Here is a 16,339-nt window from a genome sequence, read left to right as displayed (position 1 = left end):
CCTGTAGAACTGGCCTGGTTCCTGGTCCTTGTCTGGGGTGGAGGAATGTCTCTCTGAGGCCTTTCCCTAGGCCGGACCTCGGTTCCGGGGGCAATCCCCAGGACCTGTGGTCACCAGATGTCCTGTTAGGGATGATCTTGCTGGGGGCTCCAAATGTTGTGGGGTATACTGAAAGAGAGACCACCTAATTCAAAACTGCAAGCCAATTTGGAGTCTTTATTAGTCAGTCGGCGACTGTCTCAGAAACTTCCAAGAGGGAGGATTCAGTGAGCAGTCCCCATAGGTTTCCAAGGTATGCTTATAAAGGCTAAAATCATGTTGTGGTTTTGCAGTTGCTAGCAAGCAAGCATATCATAGAAGCAGAAAAATGCTGTTAGCTGTTGCCAAAACACATCTTGTTCTCTCAGTTTCCTAACATTGGTTATTGTTTAACTCTTGGGGACATCCCGCCCCAATGTTGTGGGAACTTTCCCTGCTTGGGCCTGATAGATTGCTCCTGGCCCTCCATACTCACCTGCCATGCCAGAGACCCGTGTTCGTTTCCCCGTGTGTGCCCAGGCAAAAAAAGAATTTACTAAGTTGTTAGTTTACAGTTCTAAGGCTAAGAAAATGTCCCCACTAAAACAAGTCTATAAAAATGTCCAATGGCTTCCTCTCCAGGCCTCTTATTTCATGAAACTTCCCCAGGGGCATTCTCCTTCATCTCTAATGGCCACTCACTGGTGGACTCCGTAGTTCCTATGTCTCTGCTTTTCTCATCATTCTCCTGACTCTGCTCTGTTGCTTTCCTGTCATTCTCAAGCTTTCTTTAAAATACATTCTTTTTTTAAAGGATTCCAGTAAAGTAATCAAGACCCACCTGTAAAGGGTGGAGCCACATCTTCCTCTATTCAAAAGTTAACACCCAAAATTGAGTGAGGCACATCTTTGTGGAGATACCCTAATCAAGTTTCCGACCTATAGTACTAAATAGGGATTAGTAGAAATGGTTGCTCCCACAAAACTGATTAGGATTAAAACATAGCTTTCCTATGGTTTATAAATCCTTTCAAACCGGCACACCATTTTATTGATTTGTCAGTTTATAAACATATTGAATGATGTGAATCTATCATAACATCTAATTACATTTCTTTTGGGGCTATTATTTCTATGAAAAGCAATTTCCACTGCCATATTATGTAGGTAAAAGGTTTTTTTTTGTTTGCTTCATTTTTTTATTAGAGAAGTTGTAGGTTTACAATGAAATCATGCAGAAAATATAGTCTCCTACATACTCTCTAAACACAGTTTCCCATATTATTAATAGTTTACATTGCTGTGGTACTTTTATAACAATTGATGAAACAATATCATTATAATTATATTATTAACTGTGGTCTATGGTTCACATTAGGGTCCTCTTTGTTGTACAGCCTATATTTAAAAAATTTTTTTTAGTCTAGTAACATATGTACAACCTAAAACTTCCCCTTTAACCACATTCAAATATCTAATTCAGTGCTATTAATTAAATTCATAATGTTGTGCTATCATCACCACCATTCATTATCAAAACTTCCCCATCACCTGAAACAGAAACTCTACCAGTTAAGCATTGACTCCTCATTCCCTAACCCCACTCCAGACCCTGGTAACCTCTATTCTAGTTTCCAACTCTATGAATTTATTCATTCTAATTATTTCAGATTAGTGTGATCATAGAATATTTGTCCTTTTGTGACTGGCTTATTTCACTCACCACAATGTCTTCACAGTTCATCCATGTTGCTGCATTTATCAAAACTTCATTCTTTTTAATGGATGAATAACATTCCATTGTATGGATATATCACATTTTGTTTATCCACTCATCAGTTGATGGATACTTAGGTTGCTTTCACCTTTTGGCAATAGTGAATACCGGTGATATGAACATCAGTGTGCAAATATCTGCTTGTGTCACTGTTTTAATTCTTTGGGGTATTACCTATAAGTGGGTATATAATTCTATACTTAATTTTCTGAGGAACCACCGAATTGTCTTCCACAGCAGCTGCACATTTACATTCTCACCAACAAAAAACAAAATTTCCTGTTTATCCACATCCTCTCCAATACTTGCTATTTTCCATCATTTCAATGGTAGCCATCCTAGTAGGTGTGATGCCTGTTTGTCTTTATCTTACCCTCACAATTGCTTGAAAGTACAGAAGTTTGGATAGGTTGAAAATCCTTTTCCTCCTGAATTTGGAGGGTACTGTGTCATCTGCTAATCCTAAGCAGTCTTGTGCTTTTCTGGATTCTGACTATTTTCCTGTTACCTCTTCTTTCCTGGAAACTTTTCTCCCCTTTGCTCCAGTGCTTTGGAAATTCTTAATGTGTCTTGGTGTAGACCTCTTTCATCCTTGGTCTTGGGTCCTCTATGGGCCCTTTCAGTTCAGAAACTCACATTCCTAAATTTTAGAAAAATTTATTGAATTATTTCCTTGTGGATTTTTCTCCTCTCCTTATTTTCGGGAAACCTTATGATCAGATGTTGGGTTTATTTTTTGTGAGGGGCAATAATGTAGTAGTTAAAGGCACAAAGGGCACAATCTCTAGAGCCATTTGGCTTGTGCACCTCCTTTATCTGCTGTGTGACACATTTCTGTTTCATATGTAAAAATGGAGTTAGTAACAGCACCCTCTCCACTGAGTTGTGGTAAAAGTCACGGGAATTAATGTGCATGAGTTAATGAGAACAATGTCTGACACACAGGTACTCTGAGTGCTACACTTGTACATCTATGCCAAAGGTCATAGGGGAAGCTATGTCCAGAGGTGGTGCTTGTCGCTGCCTTTGGTGGTGATGGAGAGTCCCAGCCCAACCACCTGTTCCTCACCTCCAGTAGCATAGAGGACATCAGTGTGCCAGAATGGTTCTAATCATGCGGAAGTCATTACTATAACATTTTCTGTTTTTTACCTTTCTTGTTTTGTTGTTGTTTCACACATCTTGAAGGATTTCACCTTCACCTTTCAACCCTTCTATTGAATTGTTCATTTTCCTGTCATATTTTTATCTTGTAAGAGCTCCTACTTGTTTGCTGAATTTTCCCTTATAGACTCCTGTTCTTGTTCTTTTTGGATGCAACATCTTCTCTAATATTTTTATGGATACTGATTTTAGTTTTTTTCCTCTGCTTCCTTATCATCTCTGTTCCTTCTGAGTCCCTCTTCCATTGCTTTTTTCCTTCTTCTATGGTTTCTGGGGACTCTGGGGATCTCAGTTACATGACCAGTGAAATGCTCCTAGTATGGGGGACTGCTGAACTGTGGGTAGGGATCTGTCTGGGCCATTCTGCTAGGAGACCCCTAACTGTTTTTTTTTTATTTTTTTGGCTGGGTGCTGCTGCAGAGAGGAGACCTCCTCTCCAAGGAGCCTCAGAAGAGGGCTTGCCCTGGTCAACTGGGCTTCTGAGCTCTTCTCCTGGAGCTCTCTTTACAGTCACTGCTGGGGCAGGGGGCCTTTCCTTCCAGAGACATGGGTAGGGAGAGAAGTCTGAAGGCTCTTCTTTTCCAGTTGCATGCTCCTGCAGGATGCCTCAGGCCCTGGCCTCCATGCCCCAGTCTCCTAAAGCAGCAACCATTGTCCATCTAGCTCCAGCTCTGCAAGATTCCCATCTCTTCTGCCCTCATGGGTTTTGGCCTTCATAAAAGCCCTTTTTTGTCATATTAGAAGGGTCTCAGGAGGACAAGGAGGTAAACCTACCCTATTTAACAAGAAATTTCTTTTCCATTCCCATACCCTCCCGTTCTTCCTCACCACCATATACACTACCTGCCCCAAACTTGCCTTTTAAGCAGTAACTTTTTGTTGCTCTTCTGCATTAATACTACTTTAGTTCAATAAACTTCTTCTGTACTTTGATTTTCAGAGTCTGTTTCTAGCAAACAAAAAAACCTACAACCCAATTGATGGCGTGTGAAACCAATCCATCTTGAAGGGTATCAACCAAAGTCCCCTTTGTCCCTTAACTGCTTTTAAAAAGTTCAGCATGGTGATCTGGGGTTTTGAAATTTTCTTGTTAAATGCTAAACTTTGCCAGGGATGAAAAAAAACTTGCCCAACTGGGGAAGTCACTTTGTTGAAGCTTACTCGGCCAATAATCTCAGGTGTTTGAACGTACAGAGTTGGTTTCTCCTGGGTCAGAAAATTGAGTTCCAAGTTTGGGACTGGGTTCACCACATGGCAATTACCCAGAGCAGCTCATCCAAACCTACAGATTTTTGTAGGTTTTGTTATGAGTTATGTTTTATTAATTTTGCAGCTTGGACAAGAAAAATGTTTCTGCGCGAGTGGGGCTATCTAGTGGGGCTATCTATACTTAAACTTCTTGGGGTCAGCATGACTTGTTTCTTTCTGCAGGAGCAGAGAGAGGTCTTAGTGCTGTGAAGGATTATTGGTATGTCAATCTGACTCAGTTTTTCTGTTTCTTCATAGTAGTTCCTTGGATCAAAAGGAAGTTCAAACATATCAAGTTGATTAGTGACGCTATTAACCAAACATTCCAGTTTCCCAAGTTCTACCTACTATGTAGCATCAAATCTACAATGCCATCAGTTTTAAGTTGCACTATTATTTCCTGAGTCACTAGGAAAGAGAAGATGCTGCCAATTCGACAAGATACCCATTCTTTTTCAGATACATCCTGGCTTTTCAGAGATGCTAAAATGCAAAGAATATGCATCTTAAAATTGATAAAAAATATGGCGGTTCTTTCGTCACTTTTCTCATTGACAGTTTAGAGAGATGTGCTCCAGTGCCTAAGAAGGATCTTCCAGCACTGGAAGGGGTCCGCCATTCCTCTCCTGGCCTTACTGGTGCTGACAGTGGAGTACAAAAGACGCCGACAACTCCTCTCCTCCGACGTCGCGGGAACAAATGCCTGTTATCGCGAGAGTTCCATACTTCTGGCGTTTCCGCAGGCGCCAAGATCGCGCGAGACCGCAAAGCTAACAGCAGACTAGTGACTGCGACCGACACCGCGGTGATCCTATATCTCTGGTAAGTGAGTTTGTCCTTACCGCGGAGCCGCCTCTCAGCTTGCATGAGCGGTTCGATACCCGACCTGGGCGCGAAGGGCTACCCGAAGGCGCAGCTGAAGTCATCCGACCACCGTGAGCCTGTTCGGCTCTTCGTCGTGGGGTATGGGTGGGTGGAAGGGGAGGGAGTGCGCTGACAGCAGCCGCCCCTAATACCAGATAAAAGTTTTTGATTATGTTATTTTATTTTCAGTCAGTGAAAACCAAACTTGTAGAGATGTTGCTGTTCAAATAATAATGCATTAACATTTCAAGAAAATGCTATGTATTAAGAAACCTGTGAGCATTCTCACATATTCTACGTGATGGAAGGTACTTGTATTAGTCTCTTGGATTGCTAGTTCAGTTCTTCCTTATGGCTCTTATCAATATGCATACTTTTTTTAGTTTGATAAAAGTTTCCCAAAAAGAAATTAACCTTTATTTGAAAGTATGGGAGCTTTATTAGGGTATGATAAATCTTACTTGAAACCTTAATGTACACCAGCCAAAATTTTAGGTACTTTGAATGTGGTAACTCATTATTTCCTCACAAAATATTACATAGGAAGTAGTCTTAATTTGTTCACGTGAATAGATGAGAAATCTTAGGCAAAGAGAGTGTAATCAACATGTCAAATTCTGACAGTAAAAGTTGTCACTCAGAGTCATCCTCAGGAAGTCTCAGAGAATCAGCGGTAGGTCCTCTTATTGTTCCCACTTCACAGAGTGGAAAATGAGAGCATAGAAAGGTAAGGTCACTCCAGAACTCTCACCTGTGTGTTCAGCCTTCAGCTTTGCAGCAGATCATCCTCATTCACCTTTTCTGATGAAAAGGTTTTGAGAGCTAATACACAGGCACTTGTTCTCTTTTATATTTGGAATTTGCATTTCATATACCTCAGTCAGTTCCCGTTTTGATAGTTACTGACGTCCTGGTTCTAGTAGACATGGTCCTCATCATTTCTTTGTTTGAGATCAGGTAGGTTGTTGCCTGGGATTGGGAATTTCTCTTTTTATTGATGACAAAAATGACTGTGTAATTAAGGATAGAAATATCTGGATCATTCATCTAGATAGTGTTAATCTGGTAACCGTTTCTAATTTATGTGGGTAATAAGCTTCACTCATACTTAAAATGAAAATATGATTTATACATTTATAGTGCCATTCATCTCATCCTGTCTATTTTTTTTAAACAATTTTATTTACACACCATACTATCAATCCTTAATGTACAATCTTGGTAGAATCACAATTATGCATTCAGCATCACAATCAGTGTTAGAACATTCTCATTTCTTCTGTAAAAATAACCCCATACCCCTTATATCCCCCTATTATTGACATTTGGCTTCAGTATATTGCCTTTGTTACAGTTAATGCAAGAACATTACAGTGTTACTGTTAACTATAGACATTGGTTTGCATTAATTATATTTTTCCCATATACCACCGTATTATAGTGACATATGTTTGTTCTGATTCATGTAAGAACTTATGTTTATACAGGTCACCACTGTCAAGTCCACTTTAGGTTTTGCCAAGTTAATCAGTCCCAGGTTTTCTTCTCTAGCTTTCCTTCTGGTGACATACGTGGCCCTAGTCTTCCTCTTTTAACCATACCCAGACTTAACTTTCCTAATTACACGTTCAGTATTGTACTACCATCACACACTATTGTGCTATCCATTTCCAAACATTTACAATCAACCTAATTAAAAATTCTGTACTCTAAGCATCAAGTGCCTGATCTCTACCCTATTTTTATGTCCTGATAATCTGTGCTCTTGAATTTAACTTTGAGTTTGCTTATTATAGTTGATACATAGTAGTGAGACCCTGCAGTATTTGTCCTGGCTTATTTTGCTCAACATAATATCGTTAAGATTCATCCACATTGTTGCATACATCATGATTTCATTACTTCTTACAGCTGTGTAATATTCCATTGTATGTATATACCAGAGTTTGTTAACCCACTCATCAGTTGATCGACATTTGGGCTGTTTCCACCTATTGACAGTTGTGAATAATGCTGCTATAAACATTGGTGTGCAAATGTCTATTCTTGTCCCTGCTTTCGGTTCTTCTGAGTATATACCTAGTAACCGGATTGCAGAATCATATGATATTTCTATACTTAGCTTTCTGAGGAACCCCCAGACCACCTTCCAGAGTGGCTGTACCATTCTACATTCCCACCAACAGTGAGTAAGTGTATATATTTCTCTACATCCTCTCCAACACTTGTAGTTTCTTATTTTTTTATAATGGCCATTCAGGTGGAAGTGAGATGATACTTCATTGTGCTTTGGTTTACATTTCCCTGATAGCTAGTGAAGTTGAACATCTTTTCATATGCTTTTGAGCCATTTGCATTTCTTTTTTAGAAAAGTGTCTGTCCATGTCTTTTGCTCATTTCTAAATTGGGTTTCTCTCTTTTTGTTAATTAGTTGTAGAATCTATTTTCTGGATATTAACCTCTTATTGGATATGTGGTTTCCAATATCCTTACTTTCTTGACAAAGTTCTCTGATGAACAAAAGTATTCTATTTTGAGGAGATCACATATATCTATTTCTTCTTTCATTGCTTGTGCTTTGGGTCTAATGTCCAGGAAACCACCTCCTACCAAGCTCTTTCAAATATTTCCCTATGTTTTCTTCTAAGAGTTTTATGGTTCTAGCTTTAATGTTTTATGTCTTTGATTCATTTTAAGTTAATTTTTGTATGAAATATGAGATCAAGATCCTCTTTCATTTTTTTGGCTATGGGTAATTTGGTAATACCATTCAGAGGTAGGGAAGTATGCAACAAACCTACTGACAGACACACTTCAATTAAAAATTTTTTCTGTTAGTGAGACATTAAAATGTCATGAGCTTTTAATTTCTCATTTGCCTTTTACAAAGAATCCCTTAATGAAGCAGTTTTAGAATATTGCAGTTTCTTAATAAATCTGGCATTCCATTTGACAGTTTACTTTGGGCACTCCTTTTGTGGAGTGCATTTCTGAGATGAGTAATTTTGTCTATTTCGAAGATTTTCTGTAATAGATATTGAAATTCTAGGTTGTATTTGGTGAGATTTTGCCATTTTGTTATATAGGCACAGCTTCTAACCATCTGGTTTTTGAAGATGTAAATGCCAGACAGTGGAGAATTAAAATTTTAAGAGTTTGTAGATTCCATCTTTATTGTTTCATTTCACACGTTGTGACAGGCAAAGAAACTAGCAGTAGCAAAAATGAAACTGGACTCACCAAAAGTCTATGAATTAGGCTCAAAACTTGATCTTTTTCAACAATAAGGTTGACTCATTAAGCTTTGGACTGAGAGCTTGTGAGATCAAAGAGCTCAGATACAAAAAAGTGGAGCTCAGATCTGAGAGGGAGATATCCATGAACCTTGGAGAGGGTGAGGAGGCAGAGAACTCAAAGGGTTCAGTGGTCAGTTTCTTCTGTCTTGCCTCAAGAGCCCTAAACAGTTGCCTTCAGATCCTTTAGATCACCAAAATTGTCAAAAGAAGAGCCATATAGGAAATTAATTTTGGGGGAACTCACTTTTTATTAATGAACAAATTGATGAATTAGGCAGTATCCAGTCCATGAAATGGAGGAGAGCTCTGAAGAGTGACAGCAACAGCAAAGCTTATAAAGGCAGAACAAGTTAGTCTTAAAGTGGTTAATCTTAGTGATAGGTACAGCATAGTTTTCCTTACCTGGCTTAGCCTTGACTTAGAGGAACTGAGCTATAGGAAGAAAAGGGAGCTGGCAAGATATGATTGCTCTTCAGGTTTCAGGTTCTGGGAGCACTTGCAAAAGACTTGGAACATAGATAATCTGTGGTTTGCTGACATGGGCTTAGCATGAGGGACTCCATCTTTGGCCTGCTCAACTATATGCTTGTGTCTCTTACTTGTTTTGATAATAAAAATCCTTACTACTTTCTCAAAAAAAGAGAATGAATTCCACAATTATTCAAGAAGTGTATATATGAAAGTACCAAATCCCCCAAAAGAAAATCTATCTTTAAAGAGTTAATGGACTGAGCAAACAAATCGTTCATAAAATAAATGGAGGAAAACCTCAAAAATTTGAGTGGAATAACAAATATTCCCTGTTTAAAAGGCAATCAGATAGGGTGGACCACCATGGCTCAGCAGGCAGAGTTCTCGCCTGCCATGCCAGAGACCCGGTTTGATTCCCGGTGCCTGCCCATGCAAAAAAAAAAAGGCAATCAGATATTAGTGACAAACAGAAAATATAATGGAGGAACTGAAAATTAATGGAAAAAACTCTTCTAAACAAACTTGGCACATATTTTTAAAATGTACACGAATGAAAAAAATAACAACTGAATAGAATACTTAAAATTGCCAGAATCACAAAGCTAAGCCAATATTCCTAGGAAAACTATTGGCCTTATACTGTGAAAAATGATTATAATACTTAAAATAAATATTAAATGATGTTAGCTCCTACCTTAAGAAGTTAAAACAAATACAATAAGCCATTATTTGAAGAAAGACAGAAAGAAATTAGAACAAAGCAAAAAATAAATCACTTATAAATAGAAAAAAAAATAGAAGAAATACCTAAGATCCAGATCAGCATGCCTAATAGTACTTTATGCAGTGAAGATCTGTATATGCATAGTTCATTGCAGAAGTCTATAGCCACTTTTGGCTATTGAACACTTGGAATTTTGCTACTGAAACACTCAATTTCCTAGTTTTAATTAAATTTAATTAATTTAAATTTAATCCCTATGGCATCAAATATTCACTACTTACTGTGTTGACAGCAAAGACCTAGAATCTTAGAGGAGGCAATTAATGAAATAGATTCAAGAGAAAAATGGAAAAAGGACACAAATAATCAAAATAGGAAATGAATATTGTGAGTCAAAAATAGACACAATAAAATGTAAGATCTTGGTTGGATATAAAAATGTCTGAATACAGTCAGGACTTAAAAAAAGGGCAAGTGAATGAGGCCTGCTTACATCTGTTGTTTGGAGAACTCACCAGAACTCAAAAATTGAAAGACTCAGTGAGGCCAGCTGGATTCTGAGACAGGGCCCAAGGAAAGCAGTGCTTTGCTCTTTTCCCAAAGCTATTCCCTGTCTACTCTGCTTCTCAACATGAATATAACCTTTGTTTTGTATTCCTTTGAAACATTAAATAAACATAATAAGGGCTGTATTCCAGGGCTCACACCCTGATGACAAGGATAATAAATGTAGTCAGTGCTTCATTCTGTGGGACACTCACTTGTTCATCTTGTTTGGAAATTTCCAAATTGTAACAATTTCAAAATTGTAACCCTTCTCTGATGTTGGATATGTAAGGCCATTGTGAAGGGCAGTTTTGAAAATTCACTCATTCCTTTATTCATTTATAATTCCTTTTGACTGCATTACATGTACCAGGAAACATTCCATGTCCTGGAGATTCAGCAGGGAACTTAACACGCTAGGTCTCTACAGAGATGGCTGAAAGTCTCTGAAATATAGAATGAAAGTTGAATAAATATGAATTTTCCCACATGCCTAGTAATGTGACAGAAATAGAACAGGTTATTTGAATGAAGCATGGAGGATGGGAATCGTAGGGTAGAGGCCGGTAGTACTCTCTAGAATAGGTTAAAAATATTATGAGAAAAATTGAAAGTCAATTTTATACTTTTTGAAAAAATCTGTGGACTTTATTGAGATATGTTCACATACTATATATTCTGTCCAGAGTGTGCAATCAGTGACTCACAGTATCCTCACTTAGTTATGCAATCATCATCACACTCAACTCAATTTTAAACAATTTTCATTGCTCCAAAGAGAAAAATAAGAGGTAGACATACATGCACACAAAAGAAAACCTAAAACACCTCATAACCCTTATTCCCCCAATTATTGATCCTGGTTTGGTATGGTACACATGTTACTGTTGAAAGAATATTAAGGTATTACTGTTAAATATAGTCCATAGCATAGAATAGATAATTTTCCTCCATATACCACTCTGTTATTAACTCTGTTCAAGTGTCATACTTTTGTTGTGGTTCATGCAAGAACTCACTAATAATTTGTAGCGTTAATCAGTGATATACATTGGTCACTTTAAAGAGCCCTTTTCCAATCAAATACTTCTACAATGCTGTACTGTTACTTATAATTCCGGTAATGCACCACCATCACCTCTATCCATTTATGAACATTTAAGTTCAACCTTATTAACAATTCTGTACCTATCAGGTAACTGCTACCCCATCTTTTAGCTTCTGTTTATCTCTAGGTTTCTACATTCTGTAGTTTTAAGACTCTGAGTCTACATTTTCTAGGTGGTTCATATTAGTGAAATTGTACAATATCTATATTTTTGTGTCTGGGTTGTTTCACTCAGTATTATGTTCTCAAGGATCATCCATTTCATGTGCTTAACAATCTCATTCCTTCTTAACTGCTTTATAATATTCCATCACATGTTGTGCTGATTTGAAGCTGCTATGTCCCCATAAAAGGCCATGTTCTCTTAATCCATCCCTATGGAAGCAGACCTGTCGATTGGGATCTTTTGTTTAGGTTGTTTCCATGGAGATGTGATCCAGCCCATTCAGGATGGGTCTTAATCCCCTTGCTGAAGTCCTCTATGAGAGATAAAAGACAGATGAAATTCAGAGACCTCAGAGAACCTAAGAGAGGAAATCCAGACAAAAGCCTCTGGAGGAGAGAGTGAGTCATTGAAACCATCCCAGGAGAGAAGGACCAATAGATATAGCCATGTGCCTTCCCATGTGACAGAAGAACCCTGGATGCCAGCAGCCTTCTGAGAAGGTATCTTCCTTTTAAAGTCTTAATTTAGACATTTTCATGGCCTTAGAACTGTAAAATTGTAATCTAATGAATCTCCAGTGAAAAGCAAACTCTTTTCTGCTTTATTGCATTCTGTCAGCTTTAGCAAACCAAAGCATGTGTATATACCACATTTGTTTTTCCACTCATCTGTTGATAGATACTTGGATTGTTTCTGTCTTTTGACAATTGTAAATAATGCTACTATGAACATTGGTGTGCACATGTCTGTTTGTAACCCTGCTTTCAAATGTGGGTATATACCAAGTAGCAGAACTTCTGGATTGTAGGCCAGTGCAATATTTAGTTTTCTAATGAACCACCAAATTGTTTTCCACAGTTGTAATACCATTTTACATTCCTACCAGCAGTGAGTAAGTTTTCCTATTTCTCCACATCCTTTCCATCATTTGTAGTTTCCTTTTTAATAGCAGCCAGTCTTACAGGTGTGAGATGATATCTGATTGTGGTTTTGATTTGCATTTCCTTAATAGCTAATGAAGATGAACAGCATTTCATGTACTTTTTAGCATTTAGCCATTAGTATTTCCTCTTTTAGGGGAATTCATGTGTTTTGCCCATTTTATAATTAGGTTGTTTGTCCTTTTGTTGTTGAGTTGAAGGATTTCTTCATATATACTGGATATGACGTTGTTATCAGATTATTCTTTCCCATTAAGTTGGCTGCCTCTCAACCTTTTTGACAAAGCATTCAATCTTGGGGAGTTTCCATATCTATTTTTTCTTTTGTTGCTTGTACTTTGAATGAAATGTCTCAGAAACTACTTTCTTTCACTAGGTCTTGAATATGTTTCCCTATATTTTCTTGTAGGAGTTCTTTGGTACTAGCTCTAATATTTAGGTCTTTGACCTACTTTGAGTTAGTGTTTGTATAGGGTGTGAGGCAGGGATCCTCTTTCATTCTTTTGGATATGGCTGTCCAGTTCTCCTAGTCCCATTTATTTAAGAGACTGTTCTATCCCAGTTCAGTGGATTTGGGATGCTTGTCAAAAAGAAATTGACCAGGGGTGCAAGGGTAGTTCAGTGGTAGAATTCTTGCCTGCCATGTGGGAGACCTGGGCTTGATTCCCAGCCTGTGCACTACCCGCCCCCACAAAAAAATCAATAAGTAGTGCTGCAATAATGGGAAACTCACATGGAAAGAGAATGAAATGCGACCCCCACCATATATCATATGAAAAATAATAAATTGACTGTAGAACTGAGGGTCAATCTCTGAACTCTCATTTCAGTTCTGTTGATCAGTATGTCTATCTTTGTGCTAGTACCATGCTGTTTTGACCACTGTGGCTTTGTAATAAGCTTTGAAGTCAGGAAGTGTAAATCCTCCTATTCATCTTCATTTTTAGGATGTCTGGCTATTTGAGGTCCCTTTCCCTTCCAAATAAATTTGATAACTAGCTTTTCCAAGTCTGCAAAGTAGGTTGTTGGAATTTTGATTGGCATTGTGTTGAATCTGTAGATCATTTTTGGTAGAATTGCACATCTTAACAACATTTAGCCTTCCTGTTCATGGTCATGGACTATGTTTCCACCTATTTTAGTCATCCTCGATTTCTTTTAGCAATTTTTTGTAGTTCTCTTTATATTCTTGGCTAAACTTATCCCTAAATACTTGATTCTTTTAGTTGCTGTTGTGAATGGAAATTTTTTCTTAATTGTTTCCCTGGTTAGGTCATTACTAGTATAGGGAAACACTACTGATTTTTGTACATTAATCTTGTATTCTGTCACTTTACTGAATTTTTTTTATTAACTCAGTTAGCTTTGTCATAGATTTCTTGGGATTTCCCAAATACAGGATCTTGTCATCTGCATATGAGAGTTTTACTTCTTCCTTTCCAATTTTGATTCCTTTTATTTCTTTTTCTTGCCTTTGTTCTAGCTAGAACTTCTAGTACAATGTTGAGTAACAGTCATGACGCTAGGCATCCTTGTCTTTTTCCTGATCTTAGGGGAAAGGCTTTTAGTATTTCACCATTGAGTACAATTCTGGCTGTGGGTTTTTCATGTATACCCTTTATCATATTGAGGAAGTTTCCTTTGATTCTTACCTTTTTAAGTGTGTTTATCAGGAAAGGATGCTGAATTTTTTCAAATGCATTTTCAGTGTCAGTTGAGATGTTCAGGTGTTTTTTTCCCTTTCAATTTGTTAATATATTAATTGATTGATTCTCTTATGTTGAACCACCCTTGCATTCCTGGAAGAAACCCTACTTGGTTGTGGTGTATAATTTTTTTAATTTGTGGTTGGATTTGATTTGCAGATATTTTGTTGAGAATTTTTACATTTATATTCATAGAGATATTGATCTGTAGTTTTCTTTTTGTGTAGTATTTTTTATCAGGTTTTGGTTTTAGAGTGATGTTAGCTTCATAGAATGAGTTAGAGAGTGTTCCTTTTCTTCAATTTTTTGTAAGAGTTTGACCAGGAGTGGTGTTAATTCTTTTTTGGAATGATTGATAAAATTCCCCTGTAAAGCCATATGACCTTTGGGCTTTTCTTTGTAAGGAAGGTTTTTGATGACTGACTGCATTTCTTTGTTTGTGATTATTTAGTTGAGGTCTCCTGTATCTTCTCAAGTTAGTATAGGTTGTTTGTGTGTTTCTAGGAAATTGTCCATTTCGTCTAAGTTGTCTGTTTTTTTTTGGCCTACAGTTGTTCATAGAATCCTCTTATGATTCCTTTTTTATTTCTTTGGGGTCAGTGGTAATGACCCCCCCCTCATTCTGATTTTGTTTATTTGCATCTTCTACTCTTTGACTTTGTCAGTCTAGTTAAGGGTTTGTCATTCTTGTTGATCTTCTTAAGGAACCAATTTTTGGTTTTATTGATTCTATTGTTTTTTTTCCCTCTAATTCATTTATTTCTGCTTTAATCTTTGTTGTTTCTTTTCTTTTACTTCCTTTAGGGTTAGTTTGCTGCTCTTTCTCCAGTTTCTTCAGTTATTAAGTTAGGCTTTTGGTTTTAGATCTTTTTTCTTTTTTAATGTAAGTGTTTCAAGCTATAAATCTCAGCGCTGCCTTCACTGCATCCCATAGGTTTTTTTATTAATTAAAAAAATATTATAAGAAAGAAACACAAACATTCTTAACATATGCTCATTCCGTTCTACATATATAATCAGTAATTTACAATGTCATCACATAGTTACGTATTCATCATCATGATCATTTCATCCCATAGGTTTTGATATGTTTTCTTCTCATTTTCATTTGTCTTATTTACTTACTTATTTACTTATTTCTCTTGCAGTTTCTTATTTGATCGTTTAAGAGTATGTTGTTTAACCTCCATATATTTGTGAAAGTTCTGGTTCTTTGGGGCTTACTGATTTATAGCTTCATTCCACTATGGCCAGAGAAAGTGTCTTGAATAATTTCAGTCTTTAAAAAAATTTTAAGACCTGTTTTGTGCCCCAGATATTGTAGAGAATGTTCCATGAACAAATGGGAAGAATGTATATCCTGGTGTTTGGGGGTACAATAATATATATGCCTATTAGGTCTAATTCATTATCATATTGTTTAGATTCTCTATTTCCTTATTGATCCCCTGTCTAGTTCTATCTCTAGAATAGAGTGGTGTGTTGAAGTATCCCACTATTATTGTTGAAATGTCTGTTGTTCCCTTCAGTTTTGGCAGTGTTTGCCTCAGGTACTTTGGAGCTCCTTGATTGGGTGCATAAGCATTTATGTTTATTTTTTCTTGGTGAATTGCTGCTTTTATTAATATATAGTTTTCTTCCTTGTCTCTAATGACATCTTTGCATTTAAAGTTTATTTTATCTGATTTTAGTGTAGCTGCCCTGCTTTCTTTTGGTTACAACTTGTGTGAAATATCTTTTTCCATCCTTTCACTTTCAACATATTTGTATCTTTGGGTCTAAGATGAGTCTCTTGTAAACAACATATAGGTCAGTCATATTTTTTTATCCATTTTACTAATGTGTGTCTTTTAATTGGGAATTTAATCCATTAACACTCAAAGTTTATTACTGTAAAGGCAATTCTTGATTCAGCTATCCTATCGTTTGGTTTTTAATTGTCAGATCTGTTTTTTCTCTCTCTTTTTATCCTTTAAGTTACTCTTACTAATACCTTTCAATTCTGTGCCTTTCTCAAGAACTCTCTCCTGTCTTTTTATTTTTCAGCCAGCAGACCCCCCCCATTAAGTTTTTCTTGCAAGTCAGGTCTCTTGCTAACAAATTTCTCCCAGCATTTGTCTGTCTATGAAAATTTTAAATTTTCCCTCACTTTTGAAGGACAGCTTTGCTGGATAAATACTCTTGGCTAGCAAGTTTTCTCTTTCAGAATCTTAAATATATCATACCACTGCCCTCTTCCCTTCATGGTGTCTGTTGAGTAGTCAGCACTTAGTCTTATGTGGCTTCCTTTGATGTGGTGAATCACTTTTT

At 37.1% G+C, this 16,339-nt stretch overlaps 1 protein-coding gene across 1 annotated transcript in view; it reads left to right on the top strand.

Moving 5' to 3' along the window:
- The first annotated feature begins 4,933 nt into the window (after positions 1 to 4,933).
- The window catches only part of LOC143648217 (uncharacterized), a 47,949-nt gene continuing 36,543 nt past the window's right edge, over positions 4,934 to 16,339 (top strand). The window contains exon 1 of the mRNA XM_077117895.1: positions 4,934 to 5,029. The gene's annotated coding sequence lies outside the window, so the exon portion shown is untranslated. The remainder of the gene's footprint in view (positions 5,030 to 16,339) is intronic.

This window comes from Tamandua tetradactyla, chromosome 1, assembly GCF_023851605.1.
Source record: "Tamandua tetradactyla isolate mTamTet1 chromosome 1, mTamTet1.pri, whole genome shotgun sequence".
Taxonomy (NCBI): Eukaryota; Metazoa; Chordata; class Mammalia; order Pilosa; family Myrmecophagidae; genus Tamandua; species Tamandua tetradactyla.
Note: the sequence above shows the minus strand (reverse complement) of the source record. Positions and strands in the feature narration are given on the sequence as shown.